The sequence below is a fragment of the Lithobates pipiens genome, unplaced genomic scaffold (assembly GCF_037356315.1).
Source record: "Lithobates pipiens isolate NorthernLeopardFrog02 unplaced genomic scaffold, aLitPip1_a1.2 Scaffold_22, whole genome shotgun sequence".
Classification (NCBI taxonomy): Eukaryota; Metazoa; Chordata; class Amphibia; order Anura; family Ranidae; genus Lithobates; species Lithobates pipiens.
Genome location: NW_027507784.1, coordinates 333169946 through 333186327, shown reverse-complemented (window position 1 = coordinate 333186327; position 16382 = coordinate 333169946). Strand labels below are relative to the sequence as shown.

At 43.9% G+C, this 16382-nt stretch overlaps 1 protein-coding gene across 1 annotated transcript in view; it reads right to left on the bottom strand.

The window, feature by feature from the left end:
- The window catches only part of CYP27C1 (cytochrome P450 family 27 subfamily C member 1), a 37953-nt gene that overhangs the window by 14473 nt on the left and 7098 nt on the right, over positions 1-16382 (bottom strand). The window lies entirely within an intron of this gene.

The following is a 16382-nucleotide window of genomic DNA, read 5'->3' as shown; positions in this document are numbered from 1 at the left end:
AGAAGAGCATAAAAACCTGAATAGAGAACAAAGCTGTCTGGGGCTTTCAGGCCGGCAACTAGTGTTCACTCTAAGGTTAGTACATAATATAAATGGGTACTGACAGTTATAGGTAAAGTTGATCCAGGCAATAGCCTATTGCCTCTCGGGGATCAGGAAGGTTTTTTTCCCCCTGCTGTAGCAAATTGGATCATGCTCTGCTTGTGGTTTTTGCCTTCCTCTGGATCAACTGTGGGCGAAGAAAGATTGTATTTTTTTTTTCTCCAATTGGTTGAACTGGATAGACTTGGGTCTTTCTTGCAACCCGACTACGTAGGTTCACACCTATGCCTTTTGCAGTGCGTTTCAAATCGCACTACAGCGCACATTTAACATTACTTCCTATGGGTCACGTCCACATCTATGCAGTTTCCAGAAAAGGTGCAGGGACTTTATTTTAAATACGCAGCATGGTGCTTTTTTGGTTCCATAGATTACGCGTGTTTTGGTGCATTTTCCTGCATGACAAAAAAAATATAAAAAAACACCCCAAACAAAAAAACACACCCCACAAAATAACCCCCACGCACCAAAACAAGACAGAAAACAGGCCTCAAAACATCAACTACAAATGCATTAGATGTTAACCGAACCCAGAGTCATGCAATTAGTGGCCCTCCAGCTGTCGCAGAACTACAAGTCCCATGATCCATAGCAAGACTGACAGCCACAAGCCACACCCAGAGGCAGAGGCATGATGGGACTTGTAGTTTTGCAACAGCTGGGGGTCCGCCAATTGCATATCCCTGACTAGCCTAATCTTTTATTTTATACGTTTCACTTTGTTTATTTTAAATTGTCGTGGTTAATAAAATTGAAATATTACTACTAACAGTATCAATATTGATCTTTACACAGTTTATTTTCTTTAATCTTGATACTTCTGTTTTCATAACACAACTTACTGCAGTTTTCCTTCCCTGGCGCCAATCCATGGCTGCATACTAATCACACGTATGCGGCCATGAAATATCCTCATAACACAATGCAGGATTTCAGATTTGTAAATAAAAAAAAAAAAAAATAAAGGACAGCGAAATAGAACAAATCAGGGTGGAAAAAAATAAATAATTTTTTTTTTTTTTTTTTTTATTTGAAATCCAATTTGATTTTTAAATCGAATTAATTTTAATAAAATACCTTTGGAGTAATAAGCCATCTCTTTTGGGAGCTCATCACAGCCACACTATTTGGATATCTATATACGAGGCTCATTTTCTTGCCATGTATTTTTTCCTCTCGCGTTTCTCTTGGTGTTCATTTGTGCCGCGATTTTTTTTCCTTCCAAAACAAACGCTTTTTAATTGTAATATGTATCTTATGGTTTGAATCTCTTTTTAAAATGAGTATGTTCTATTCTAGACAGTGAGACTCGCTCTCCTTTGCCATCTCTGAATACCTTGATTGTGTCCTGAAGAAGCCTAACGGCGAAACACGTTGATACACAAGGACTCACTGTATACTCTGTATTATGTACCAGTGGTCATCAACCCTGTCCACAGGGCCCAATAACAGGCCAGGTTTTATGTATTACCTTGGGGAGATGCAGACTAGAATACTACAATCACTGAGCAGCAAATGATATCACCTGTGATGCATTTCAGTTATCTTGCAAACCTGGCCTGTTAGTGGGTCCTGAGGACAGGGTTGATGACCACTGTTATATACATAATTTTTTAATGATCTATTCATGTATTGTATTTTCATAATAAATATTGTTATTTTTCTACACCTTGCTATTTGTTTCGTATGCCTCTAAAGTCTGACCTAGAAATACTTAATAAGTGTCCCCTTCTTTTTTGTTCCCATCTCAAGATATTAATGTACAGTGGGGACAGAAAGTATTCAGACCCCCTTAAATTTTTCACTCTGTTATATTGCAGCCATTTTCTAAAATCATTTCAAGTTCAATTTTTTTTTTTTTTTTATTCCCCCTCCCCCCCTTATTAATGTACACACAGCACCCCATAGTGACATAAAAACACAGAATTGTTGCCTTTTTTGCAGATTAACCACCTCGCGCCCGCCCTATAGCCGAATGACGGCCGTAGAGCAGGCGCTTTCGTCCGCGGGCGCGCATCGCGGAAGTTCTTGTGTTCACCGTGTCCCCCGGGGACAGGCAAACACAGATCGCTGTAAACGGCCAATCACAGCGGCCGTTTACAGCGTGATCGGCGTGTCCAATGGGAGATGATCTCATATGTAAACATATGAGATCATCTCTCAGCGCCGCTCTCCCTCCTCACACAGACAGTGTGAGAGAGGGAAGAGATGAACAGCTGCAGCCGTTCTGCTTTGATAAAAAAAAAAAAAAAAAAAAAAAAAGTGCCATCCTCCCCCAGCAGTGCCATCCGCCCCAGTGCCACCCGCAGTCAGTGCCACGTATAAGTGCCATCTGTCATCAGTGCCATGTGTCATCTGTTAGTGTCACGTGTCATCAATGCCATCTGTCATCGGTGGCACGTATTAGCGCCATCTGTCATCAGTGCCACATGTCAGTGCCACATATTAGTGCCATCTGTCATCAGTGCCACGTATCAGTGCCATCTGTCATCGGTGTCACGTGTCATTGTCCTGGTGCTTCAAAAGTGTAATAAATAGTCAACAAGTTAGATGTGTAATTTATGCTCCTAGAACACCTGATGGCGCTCCCTGCATGTTGGGCCTCTCTATGTGGCCAGGCTGTTGACAAGTCCCACACATGTGGTATTGTAATACTCAGGAGGAGTAGCAGAATTTTTTGGGGGGTGTCATTTGTGGTATACACATGCCACGTGAGAGAAATAACCTATTACAATGGACAATTGTGGAGAAAAAAAAAAAAAAAAAATTTAATTTTGCAAAGAATTGTGGGAAAAAAATGACATCAAAAAGCTCACCATGCCTCTTGCTAAATACCTTGGAATGTCTACTTTCAAAAAAGGGGTCATTTGGGGGGTATTTGTACTTTCCTGACTTGTTCGGGTCACAAGAAGCGAGATCGGCCACCAGTACATCAGATGTGATCAATTTTGTGCGATTCGCACCACACCTTGTAGACTCTCTAACTTTCACAAAGACCAAATAATATCCACTAATTTGGGTTATTTTTACCAAAGATATGTAGCAGTATAAATTGTGGCCAAAATTTATGAAGAAAAAAATTAATAATTTGCATAATTCTGTCACAGAAACAAAGAAATATGCGTTTTTTTTCAAAATTTTCGGTCTTTTTTCATTTATAGTGCAAAAAATAAAAACCCCAGAGGTGATCAAATACCACCAAAAGAAAGCTCTATTTGTGGGGAAAAAAAAAAAAAAAAAAGGACAAAAAATTCATTTGGGTACAGTGTTGCATGACTGACTAATTGTCATTTAAAGTGTGAGCACTGAAAGCTGAAAATTGGTCTGGGCAGGAAGGGTGTTTAAGTGCCCAGTAAGCAAGTGGTTAAAAAAGAAAAAATGAAATATCACATGGTCCTAAGTATTCAGACCCTTTGCTGTGACGCTCATATTTAACTCAGGTGCTGTCCATTTCTTCTGATCATCCTTGAGTTGGTTCCACACCTTCATTTGAGTCCAGCTTGTGTTGATTATACTGATTTGACTTGATTAGGAAAGCCACACACCTGTCTATATAAGACCTTACAGCTCACAGTGCATGTCAGCAGGGCCGCTGTTAAAAATCATGGGGCCCCGTACAGCTTACCTGGCAGGGGCCCCCCACATAACAGGGGTGGAGCCTGAACCTGAGCACCCCTCCCTCTAACCGGCGAACTGTGTACAATGGAGAAATGCAGGGTTTAATATACATATGCAAGAATCAGAAGTGGGTAATGTTCATGTTTTAGGGGTCAGGAGTGAGTAATGTATAGAATATGTAACATACAGAATAAAAGGGGTCAGGAGTAGGTAATGCATATAATGCAGGGGGTTTGGAATATGTAGCATACAGGCATACCCCACTTTTAAGTACACAATGGGGTTTATTTACTAAAGCTGGAAAGTGCAAAATCAGGCTCACTTCTGCATAGAAACCAATGAGCTTCCAGGTTTTATTACCAAAGCTTAATTGAACAAGCTGAGGTTAGAAGCTCATTGGTTTCCATGCAGAAGTGAGCCCGATTTTTCAATTTTCAGCTTTAGTAAATAAACCCCATTGTGTACTTAAAAGTGGGGTATGCCTGTACAGAATATCAGGGGTCAGGGGTGGGTAATACATAGAATACAGAGGATCTGGAGTATGTAGCATACAGAGTGCAGGGGTCAGGAGGGGGGTAACAGGCAAAGGTAGCAAATAGGGTAGGGTTGCCACCTGTCCAGGATTCACCCGGACAGTTCGGGTTTTGAATCATGTGTCCACATGAAACCTGGACACAATATTAAGGCAGTAATGTAGCTCAGAACAGTGAGGGTGAGGGGGCACTATGCAAGCCACATTACTATTCTCCTTGGAGCGCCCAACGGTGTCCTAGGTCTTTTGCAATCCTTTACAGAATCCAAAAAATGAATGAAGAAAAAGTGGCAACCCTAAAATAGGGGTATACAAATGTTATCTCCCGTGTGGCATTTGATACCCAAAATGACCCATACCATTAAAGGGGACCACTTGCAACTGTGTACAATGAATGTAGTTGCAGCCAGGTACAGGTTTTAATGGATTAAATCAGGAGGCAAATTATTGCTTCCCCACCACCTAGCAAAAACCCACTGAAAAGTGATCCACTGGATGACTCTTCAGTGGCCAACACAAGCATTCACTAATACGCAGCAATTATGCCCCTGAGATGTGTCACTCCAGCCATGTGGTTACTGTGGCAGCATTAATACTGTATATTAAACGCAATAGAAAGTACAGCAGGGAAAAGACTTTCACTCTGGGCGCGGTGAATACCCAAAATATTTTAGATATGTGGGAGAGCAGTATGGCCAAATTTATGCTCAGAGCCCGGGCCCAGTCTCTACCTCCACCCAACATTCCCCGACTTCACAAGCACCTGGTCCTGCTGGCTTCTTTTATCTGGGGTCCTCATGCAGTGCTTCTCCTGGGGTGGGGGGCTTGGATCCTCTGGATCTGGGAGCGTGGGGACCGGCCAGAAGCTGAGCTCCTCTAAAACCTCTGCTCCTTCCTCCCGGGCACGAAGTTGGACAGCCGGAAGCAGAAAGCGAAGTATTTAAACACTTTCGGGAGTAATCTGCAGCCGCATGTCCAGAAAATTACATTACACAAGTCCCGGCCGGCGTATTGATATAGAAGAGACTGGGAATTGTGTGATGTACTGTATGTAATAGTCTGGACATACGGCTGCAGATTACTCCCAAAAGTGTTTAAATAATTTGCTTTCTGCTTCCTCCCACGCACACTACATGGGACCCTAGCTCAGGATTAGTATAGTCCCCCATAATTTGAGAGTCCCCTCTCTGCCTCCGGGCCCCCCTGCTGCACTTAAGGTTCCCAAGAGCACAGTGACCTCCATAATCCTTAAAATGGAAGATGTTTGGGGTGACCAGAACCCTTCCTAGAGCTGGCCGTCCGGCCAAACTGAGCTATCGGGGGAGAAGAGCCTTGGTGAGAGAGGTAAAGAAGAACCCAAAGATCACTGTGGCTGAGCAAAAGAGATGCAGTCGGGAGAAAGTTGTAGAAAGTCAACCATCACTGCAGCCCTCCACCAGTCGGGGCTTTATGGCAGAGTGGCCCGACGGAAGCCTCTCCTCAGTGCAAGACACATGAAAGCCTGCATGGAGTTCTCTTTTTAGCAAACACCAGGATGGTGATAAATAAGATTCTTTGGTTTGACAAGACCAAGATAGAACTTTTTGGCCATAATTCTAAGCAGTATGTGTGGAGAAAGCCAGGCACTGCTCATCACCTGTCCAATACAGTCCCAACAGTGAAGCATGGTGGTGGCAGCATCATGCTGTGGGGGTGTTTTTCAGCTGCAGGGACAGGACGACTGGTTGCAATCGAGGGAAAATGACTGCGGCCAAGTACAGGGATAACCTGGATGAAAACCTTCTCCTGAGTGCTCAGGGCCTCAGACTGGGCTGAAGTTTTACCTTCCAACAAGGCAATGACCCCAAGCACACAGCTAAAATAATGAAGGAGTGGCTTCACAACAACTCTGACAGTTCTTGAATGGCCCAGCCAGAGCCCTGACTTAAACCCAATTGAGCATCTCTGGAGACCTAAAAATGGCCGTTCACCAACGTTTACCATCCAACCCGACAGAACTGGAGGGGATCTGCAAGGAGGAATGGCCGAAGATCCCCAAATCCAGGTGTGAAAAACTTGTTGCATCTTTCCCAAAAACACTCATGGCTGTATTAGATTACGAGGGAGCTTCTACTAAATACTGAGAAAAGGGTCTGAATACTTAGGACCATGTGATATTTCAGTTTCTTTTTTAATAAATTTGCAAAAATGTCAACAATTCTGTGTTTTTCTGTCAATATGGGGTGCTGTGTGTACATTGAGGAAAAAAACAAAACAAAAAATGAACTTAAATGATTTTAGCAAATGGCTGCAATATAATGAAGTGAAAAATGTAAAGGGGTCTGAATACTTTTCATCCCCACTGTAACTTAAATAGAAAACCAATTTAGTTTATACAGCACGAAATGGAACTTAGTTATGTATCATGAGGCTGTATTTTGTGCAATATGTACATTTTTGGTAAACTCGTTCAATGAGATAACATGCACTGCATTGATGCATTCACACAATTTCACAGTTATCAAATCGTAGTGTAGCGCTTAACAAAATTATGAATGACCTAGTTAGTGCATCATCATACAGTAATTAACCCAAAACACCTTAAGTGTGAAGATTCATAAAAAAATATATAGAAATAAAATTACAATTCCAAAAAATATGAATAAATTAAAAGTCTCTATGTAAAATGTTGATCCAATCCAAACGTGAAATACGGGTCACCATCCACCTTCTTAAAATGAGGCTAGCATGCAGACACCCTGTGATATTCCCGTCACCTTTAGAAATAAAGGCTTACCGGATAATATGGATCCAAACGAATATATATTCGAAGGATCATGCAAGCTTGTATACTCAGAAGGCGAGATTACAGATGTAAATTGTCCAGGGAAGTAACAAGTCAGACTCCTCATATAGATGCCCCAACTAGTTAAATCCTCATCGGTACACTCCAGCTCAAAATGTTGAACTCCTTCCAGCAGGTTGCAGCCCTTCCCACACTGCACCCCCCCTGCAGGAGGGGACACAACGTGCAGTGTGGGAAGGGCTGCAACCTGCTGGAAGGAGTTCAACATTTTGAGCTGGAGTGTACCGATGAGGATTTAACTAGTTGGGGCATCTATATGAGGAGTCTGACTTGTTACTTCCCTGGACAATTTACATCTGTAATCTCGCCTTCTGAGTATACAAGCTTGCATGATCCTTCGAATATATATTCGTTTGGATCCATATTATCCGGTAAGCCTTTATTTCTAAAGGTGACGGGAATATCACAGGGTGTCTGCATGCTAGCCTCATTTTAAGAAGGTGGATGGTGACCCGTATTTCACGTTTGGATTGGATCAACATTTTACATAGAGACTTTTAATTTATTCATATTTTTTGGAATTGTAATTTTATTTCTATATATTTTTTTATGAATCTTCACACTTAAGGTGTTTTGGGTTAATTACTGTATGATGATGCACTAACTAGGTCATTCATAATTTTGTTAAGCGCTACACTACGATTTGATATTTGTTAATTATTCACTGTTTTATCCTTGTGATTGTGTTAGCAGCTTTTTTCTGTTTTTTGGATAGCGCAGTGTCACAGGGAACGTTTTTTTGTCTATACACAATTTCACAGTAACCACAAGATAAAATTCAGGAATATTCCTTTATCCCATTGGTTTGCAATCCTATGTACACTACAAACTGTATGATTGGCTCGTTTCTGATATCGCTGTTTTACTAACCTGACAGCTTATTATTCTAAATAGGAAACCATTTTGTTGTTTGCAAATAAAGATTCTAACTACCAGCAAGAATAAGTCCTTACATTTAAAGAACACCTGTCATTTCAGACCCATCATGGCAGCGCCTGTTAGCGGGCATCCACTCACCCGCTGCCACCAGGTCCCTCACCTTGTGTCACTGCCACATCACCAGCCGTCCCATTAAAGTGAATGGGACTGTTGCGGGTCGGAGATGACAGTTTGCTCTTTAAAAAAAAAAAAAAAAAAAATTATAACCGCAATGATCTATTATAATGCAATAGGGTCAGTGCTAACAGAGTATCCAATTTTATATAAACTACTATATATATATATATATATATATATATATAGTAGTTTATATAAAATTGGATACTCTGTTAGCACTGACCCTATTGCATTATAATAGATCATTGCGGTTATAATTTTTTATTTTTTTTTATAGATTTTATAATTTAACTTAAATACAATATTTCTCTACCACTTTGGGTCCTAGCACTGATCTACCCCGTGGATATCCGCTTGCTCAGCGGGGATCGCCACTATGGGAGATCGGATGACGACGGACAGAAAAAAATAGCTTTTTCCTGCATCACACTTTTTCGGAGCGGAGCAGGTCGGATGTCAGCGGACTTGTCACCGCTGACATCAGACGCTCTATAGAGCATCCGTTCAGGTCCGCCTGAAAAACTGACAGGCGGACCTGAACGGATCGTCCATGTGAAAGGGGCCCAAGTCTGGTAAAACAGGAAGCAAGGGGAAAAAACATCTTTAAATGAAGCCCTGGATAGAAGAAAAACCCGGACAGGGATTCCCCACGTCTCCAAAAAAAAAAAATATATATATATATATATATATATATATATATATATATATATATATATATATATATATATATATATATATATATAATAAAATAAAAAGTCTGGGCTGTAGATATAATTTAACACTCTCACTGGCAAAGACATAGGTCATTTGTTAGCAGCAGCAGGCCCAGCATGTTTTCTCAGCCAACTGTTGGGCATTCTTGTGGAAGGGATTTGGATGGCTGGAAAGGCCGGACCCCCCCCCCCCCCCCCCCCCTAACCAATGTATTCTGGATCACCCGTTTCCTAATAGACATTTCTTCCTAATGTCTTCTTAAAAAGAGGACCCGTTACCTGCACTATGCCATTACATGGAGGGCTGGTCAGCCATCTTGTGAAGTTAAATGGGGGGGAGCCCAATAAAATTCTTAAAGCCCCACCCCCTCCCTTTGAAACCCCCCTTTATACAAGGTCATGATGTACACAAAATGGGGATTTAAAGTGACATCTATGGAAAGTTATGTACCAACATTTTTTTGCAGTTTTAGGGGCGCACAAAGTTTTGAGGCTTGAAATGTTTGGTATCCGTTTACTTGAAATAAGCTCATCATATGATTATACCAAAAAAAACAAAAAATTAGTTATAATATGTGCACTAAATAATTTTTTTTTTTACGGCCAAATTAAAAGTTGCAGCAATAGCGTGTGACAAAATTACCACCATATTCTTCTCCAAGATCTTGGCTTTCATAACATACAGAATGGCCTAGGGGGGGAGGGTTTTAAGTAAATTTTCAGGCCTAAAATATGCAAAATAAAAATGGCAAAAAAAGGATGTAGCAGCGAAAAGGGTAATCCATCCCCGGACTTATACGTTTATTATTATTTTTTTTTCCTTTGAGTTCTGTAAAACTGTAATGGCAATCTGTACGTCGTCCAGCAGGTGGCGGTGTCTCCCCTGCACACTGTAGAGCAGCAGCTGCCCGTCACAGGTGTATGAGCAGCAGGGAGCGGGCAGTAAGGAAGGAGAGGGGAGGAGAGGGGTGGGGTGGATATGATTGGAACATTGCTAGACATAGGAAACACGCTACACTTGTCTACAACACAGAGGTTGTATTTCTCAATCTATGCCAAAAAAAAAAAAAAAAAACCCCCACACTCAAAATGCTCCAACACTCCCAGATTCCTAGAAAACCTGCACCAAGCGCTTGTGTTATAAGGACTTTACTTCTGGCCCAACGGCTAATGAGAGGTCTTTGCTTTTGTTTTTCTTCTGTAGCGGACGACATTTTGGACAAAATGCCATACGCATGTAAATTTAGTTTTTGCCTCAGAACGGTAATGGGGTTCTGAGGGTTAATTACGTAGGTTGGCCTTGACATCAGTCTGGCCGGGCTGCATTAGAAGTTCTGCCTGGTCATGTGTACAGTAAGGTGCACATAACAGGTCAGAACCAGGCCTGGTTGGACATTTTGAGCATCAATTTTCTCGGAACCAATCAGTGGGAGCTCCGGGCCCCGCTGAAGAGTCTAGGAAGGGGGTACTTAAGATTTGTGGGTCACATGTTAGGGGAGAGGAGTTTGTGAGACCCATGTGGTCTGTTCTGGTTCCAGGACCCGGGTAGCCCCATGAGGGTTCCCGGTCATGGGGTGTTCGACATCCCGCAACATGTTCCGGTTAGAGGCCCCTGGTAGACCCGTCTGGTCTGGGGTAGGGATCCGTCTGTTCCCGAGTCTCAGAACTGGCTGGTCCGAGGCACAGTAACTGAGGGAGGATTCAAGGTGTCCGGGTGCACTCTCAGCTTGGAGAGGCATCATAGCTCATGGAAGTGACCGGGGAGGACTCTGGAGGAGGGCCGGGAAAGTGGCATCCTGAGAAGTGCCTGGTTACTGAGTTGGGAAAGACATTGACAAATTCATGTTTTTCCAGTACCATTGAGGACACAGAGAATGTTCCAGGTACTGAGGAAAAGGTTGCTGTTCACCCTTAGTTACAACTTGTACATGTTCATAGGATTGCTTCAAGTTTTGGGTCAACGTGCTGACTGCCATGATCTCTGGCTAGAGATTTGTTCAGCCTTCAAGTGCCCAGCTGCGAGTAGCTACTCTCTGGGTGGAATTAGAGATTTTGCTAAACCTGCAGTTCAAGGTACCCGAGTTCTTCACCTCGTGCCCTCTGTTCCCATGCGAGACTGCTATTGGACGTTACTACTGCAAAATAAAAACTTTTTGAAAAAGGACTTTATCCGTGTCAGTGTTCAAGTCATTGGGTATCAACCCTGGGAACCCCTAGACGTGGAAGAGCAGGCCAAGTCAAGGCCGCCCTGCAAGGGTTGTGGCCGCTACACTTCCAACTGCTGCGTATAGGTAGTTAGGCCTGATTCAGACTTGTGCAGGTGCATTTTTCAATACACATCTTTAAACATTGAAGTCTATGGAACCAAAAAAAAAAAAAAAAACAGAAAAAAAAATTATATAAAAAAATAAAAATAAATAAAAACACACCCTGGTCCTTTCCATAAAATGCACAGATGTGAACTACATCCCCATAAGAACCCATGTTAAATGTACATTAGTGTGTCTCTGCAAAACTGAATATGCAAAAATAAAATAAAAAAATAAAGCATAGGTATGAACCAGGCCTTAAAGATAAAAAAAAAGAAAAAAAAAGAAAAAAAAAAAAAGGGACCTCTAATTAAGAAATATGCAGGCTGACATTGCTGATGGCTCCTTCTGGGAATGCAAAGTGCCTGGCTGACATGCTTGTTTTTACAAGGCAAGGATCTGAAAATTGAGAAATTGGAAGTTGCACCTTATTCGAAAATTTCCCCTGGATCAGGTTTTAAAACAATAATTTTGCTTAGAACTTGAAAAGGTGGTTAGAAATCTGCAGGTTGTAGCCATGGGGCTTCTTAAAAAGGAGTAACTGTAGGCAATCAGTCCCAGTGGCCACTAACAGATACCGTGCCTTGAGAGCAGGGCTCAAGTCCTGCAGGAACACATGGGAACGGAGTTCCTGTACTTTTTCCACAACAGGAACTCAGTTCCCGTTAGCAGCCGTGTCCTGCAAGACTTTGAAGTATGTGAGCTGTGTGGAAGGTGCTACACCAGCAGCCGCCGAGACAGCTCGCAATAGTAAGTGCCGCACACCTGACCATTCAGGCATTGCCAGTAGGGGCCCCATGACAGCTTCCGCTTCGATCTACCTGTCAATCACAGCTAGCTGACGGGTAGATCAGCTATTCTGCTCACAGGACATGCAGGGAGAGAGGTGAGCTGAGGAACATCAGTTTGGGGTGGTAAGCTGAGCACAATACCCGGCAAAGTTTAATGCCAGGAGGAAAGTTTATGTGGAAATATGTGAAGGGTTGGAATAGCAGCGAGTGTGTTGGAGCCCCTGCAGAGTTTGCAGCCCCCCCAAGCTACCATACATCTAAGCAGGAACACATCACTATCTCCCCAAGCATTCTGTCCAGATAATGTGCAGTTCATTTATGACCTTTCCGTTTAACCCTGTGTTATCCAAACTCTGTTCAATGAAAAGTGTAAACTCACCACATAAACACTATATACAAAATAACATTCCCCAATAAAGATCAGAACATGATGTTCACATTTGCATGAATGCTGATTATTCAGAAAATTGCCATATTTATGTTTGAGGATTTTTGATTTTTTTTTATGTACTAACCGTTAAGCTTCATACACACAATACGAAAATTGGATGAAAAATACCACTTTTGAAGCGCTCATGCATATGAGCATATCTTTTTTTTTTTATGGGGGGGGGGGGGGGGGGGGGGGGGGGGGGAGTGGATCTTGGGTGGGAGTTCCCACACTTTTTCCCCAGGACTTGACCGAGACGCGCCTGGGGAGGTGGGTAGAGCGGAGCTGCCGAGACGCGGCTGGGAGGTGGGTAGAGCGGAGCTAAGCTACTCAGTCACAGCTGAGAGAAGAGAAAGCTGAGTGGATGAGTCACTTTTGGGAGAGGCTGATGCCGGGTTGCCAAGTCCCAGCAGAGGGGCCGATATGCCAAGTAAAGGAAAGTCTGAAGTGCCGAGACGCGGCTGGGAGATGGGTAGAGCCGAGACGCCGAGACGCGGCTGGGAGAGGGGCAGAGCTGAGCAACTGCTGGGATAGGAGGACGCCAAGTCGCCAAGTCACTGCTGAGGCGCTGAGATGCCAAAGTTACTGCTGAGCAGAGGCGGCTTGTGCTCAAAATTTTTTTTGGGGGGGGGGGGGGCGGAAACTTAACCCCCCCCCCACCACACACACACAATTTGCCTCACTGTACCATCAATTGCAACCATATCAAATGCTGTCAGTCTGCTCCCCCGCCGCCTGCACTTGTCTTGGGGACAGCTTCTCAACGTCTTCTCCCATCCTCTCCACTCGTCCTGTACCATGATTGGAAGCCTGCCATCCAATCACAGCACCTGTATTTTCAGCCAATCAGGCAATGGGTTACAGATCAGACCACCTGATTGGTGGAGAGGCGGTTTAGTGTGGCATGGCGCTCACAGCTCACTTTTTTTTATGCCTATGGCTCCAATCAGGCGCTTCAAAACCACCCTTGCCGCTGTAATTCAGGCACCCAAAAAGGGGCCGGGCACCTGAATAGGGGGTGGCAGCGGCAGCCATAGATAGATTCATGCAATGCAAGAATCTATTGGTGCTAGAGGGGTGGCTAGAGAGGGGGCAGTGCCCATGTGCCCTTATGGATGCACCGCCACTGCTGCTGAGAGAGGGGAGAGCAGAGCTATTGCTGGGAGAAATGAAGCAGAGAAAAGCTACCAAGTCACTGCTGGGAGAGCTGAGCTGAGCTTCTGAGGAACTGCTGGGAAGAGGACAATGCTTAGCTGCCAAGTCACTGCTGAGGACCAAATATGCGGAGTTACGGCTGGGAAAAGGAAAATCTGAGCTGCCGAGTCACTGCTGGGAGAGGGGACAGCTGAGCTTCTGACAAAATGACTGAAAGCTGTCGTTGTGAACTTTGAGTATGAATTTCTCCACCATACATGCAGCTACAGAAGGTCAGTGAAGTTTTAAAGCTGTACTACTAGTTAAGAATATAGAAATACCTGAAAGTCTTCATATGGGCTTTAGGTTCAATTGAAGTCCCTGGCGTTTTGGTTTAATTCAAATGCCCAAAACAGCCATTCATTGGACCAGGACATCCAGGAACTTGTATTTTCAGTAGGGGAGGTCAGTCCTTGTTAAGTAAAGGGGTCTCTTAACCTTCTGCTATGAAACATACAAGATATCAGGAGGATCATCGCACTTCTATAAATCAGAATATTCCCCATCGGAGATTTGGGGGAAGATATTAGATTGCGCCTACAGGCGAACTAACCAGCAGACAGGGTTCTCGTGGAAGGATTCCACCGTCAAATTAAATTCCTTCAGATTAATACAGATTTATTTTTTTTATGATGGGAATTCCAGCCAACATCGCGGAGCAGCAGCTGCTTGGCTGACATTCCATGAAACATGAACGTTGGTTAAACAAGTCAGCGGGAGAGCCAGACCCGTCCTGCTGCTTAGTCACTATGGAGGCAGACAGTTTATTACACTTCGGAGAACTCAGATCATAAAAAACCGCTCCGCCCCAATGCGAAAACAGTTACATGTACGCATTATGCAAAGAAGCCACTAATTACAAATTATGCATGTAAAAATAAAGACATGTAGAGAGTCACATTTCACACGGGAACAGTCTGGGTTTGAGGTAGGTCTCAGAGTCCAAGTTAGTTTCTCAACCACGACCTTTATAGTAAAGGGTCAGTCCACCAAAACGGATATTTTAGTTATAGGTGGAGGATGCGGGCCGAGTCAACCCTTGGCTTCTTATATGTCCTGGAATCTCCAATAGCGACAGCTCCCTTCCTGACTGTTCCTGCCCAACTTTGTGCATTACCACTCCTCCGGTTAGAGCGAAATATAAATTTTCATATAATAGAGAAAGTATCAGGATGGTGGGAACCCCTCATAAATGGGCTCAATAGGTGCACAGACCTAGCAACCTTAGGGCAGGGATGGTTGGAACCCCTCATAATGGGCACAACAGGTGTACAGACCCAGGAACTCAGCACAGGGATGGTGGGAAGCCCTCATAATGGGCACAGCAAATATGCAGACTCGGGAATGCAAAAGGGACGGTTGTAACTCCTCAACATGGGCACAATAGGTGATCACAGGAACTAGGCACAGAGATGATGGGAGCCCCTCATCATGGGCACAGCAGGTGATCAGACCTGGGAACCCTTCATAATTGGCACAGCAAATGTGCAGACTCGGGAACTCAAAGGGACGGTTGTAACTCCTCAACATTGGCACAATAGGTGATCAGACCCAGGAACTTTGCACAGGGATGGTGGGAACCCCTCATAATGGCCATAGCAGGTGTACAGACCTGGAAACTCAGGGAGAGACTGTCAGAGGGGTTCAACTCTCCATAATCTACCATACATTAAAATACCAGTTAAAAAAAAAATAAAAAATAATTCACTGCACTCCGGGTTGAATCAATGACTGTCAGAGGTCACACACACACACACACACACACAGTGAGCCCGGTGTCCCATCATATACTGTCCCCCATCGGATAGTGTCCACTGTGTACTGCGCATGCACAGTACACAACACACCGATTCCGAAAATAGCCAAGGATGAACGGCGCCTGCGCTGAGTCCAGGTTCTATCCCGACCAGTCAAGTGGACATAGAGTTGGAATATAAAAGAGCCGAGTGCAGCGAGGGGCCCTCTAATTTTCCTAACCCTATGTCTGCTTGGACGGTGGGGCTACCACCTCCACTCACGGCGCAGGCGCCGTTCATCTTCGGAGATTTTCCGAAGCCTTGTCTGCTCCGTACTGAGCATGCGCAGTACGGGGCAGACACTATATGATGCCAGGACACAATCTGCCAGAACACCAGACCAGTACCCGGGGATACTGGGCGGAGCATGTACTGAGCCACTTCCCTGAAGCAATTTACATATCTCCTTGTGAAAAGTCAGTTGTATATGAAGGGTCAGTAAAAAAAAAAAAAATAAAAAAAAAAAAAAGTAAAAACAAGACTACGAGGAGGAGAGGAGCTTATACAACTTCCCAGGAAGCCGTGTACAGCTCCCCCCCACCAGCCATGATCTGCCTGCATTAATGCATACAGAACCCCCAACAATAACTTCATCAGCTCTTCTCTAGGACAGCACCATGTTTGTTCAGAGATGCCAGTGCAGAGATGACAATCCTTTAAATCCTGTGTGCCTGTTCTTGGCTGTGTTCACAAATGTCCAACACAGATCAGCCCCTGCTGCAGCCTCCGAATTGAACGGATGTCTCCCTGCTACCAGTTCATTAACTCAGATGAGCCTCCCCCACCCTGTGACTGAAAAGTGAAGCAGCAGACTAAGTGCCCGTTCACACTACCGCGACTTGTCAGGCGACTTAGCCGCCTGACAAGTCGCGCTCCGTTCTGTACTATGGAACCGTTCTAATAGGAGCGACTCAAGTCGCTCCGACTTAGAAAAAGGTTCCTGTAGTATTTTCGGGGCGACTTCAGGCGACTTGCATTGACTTCTATACAGAAGTC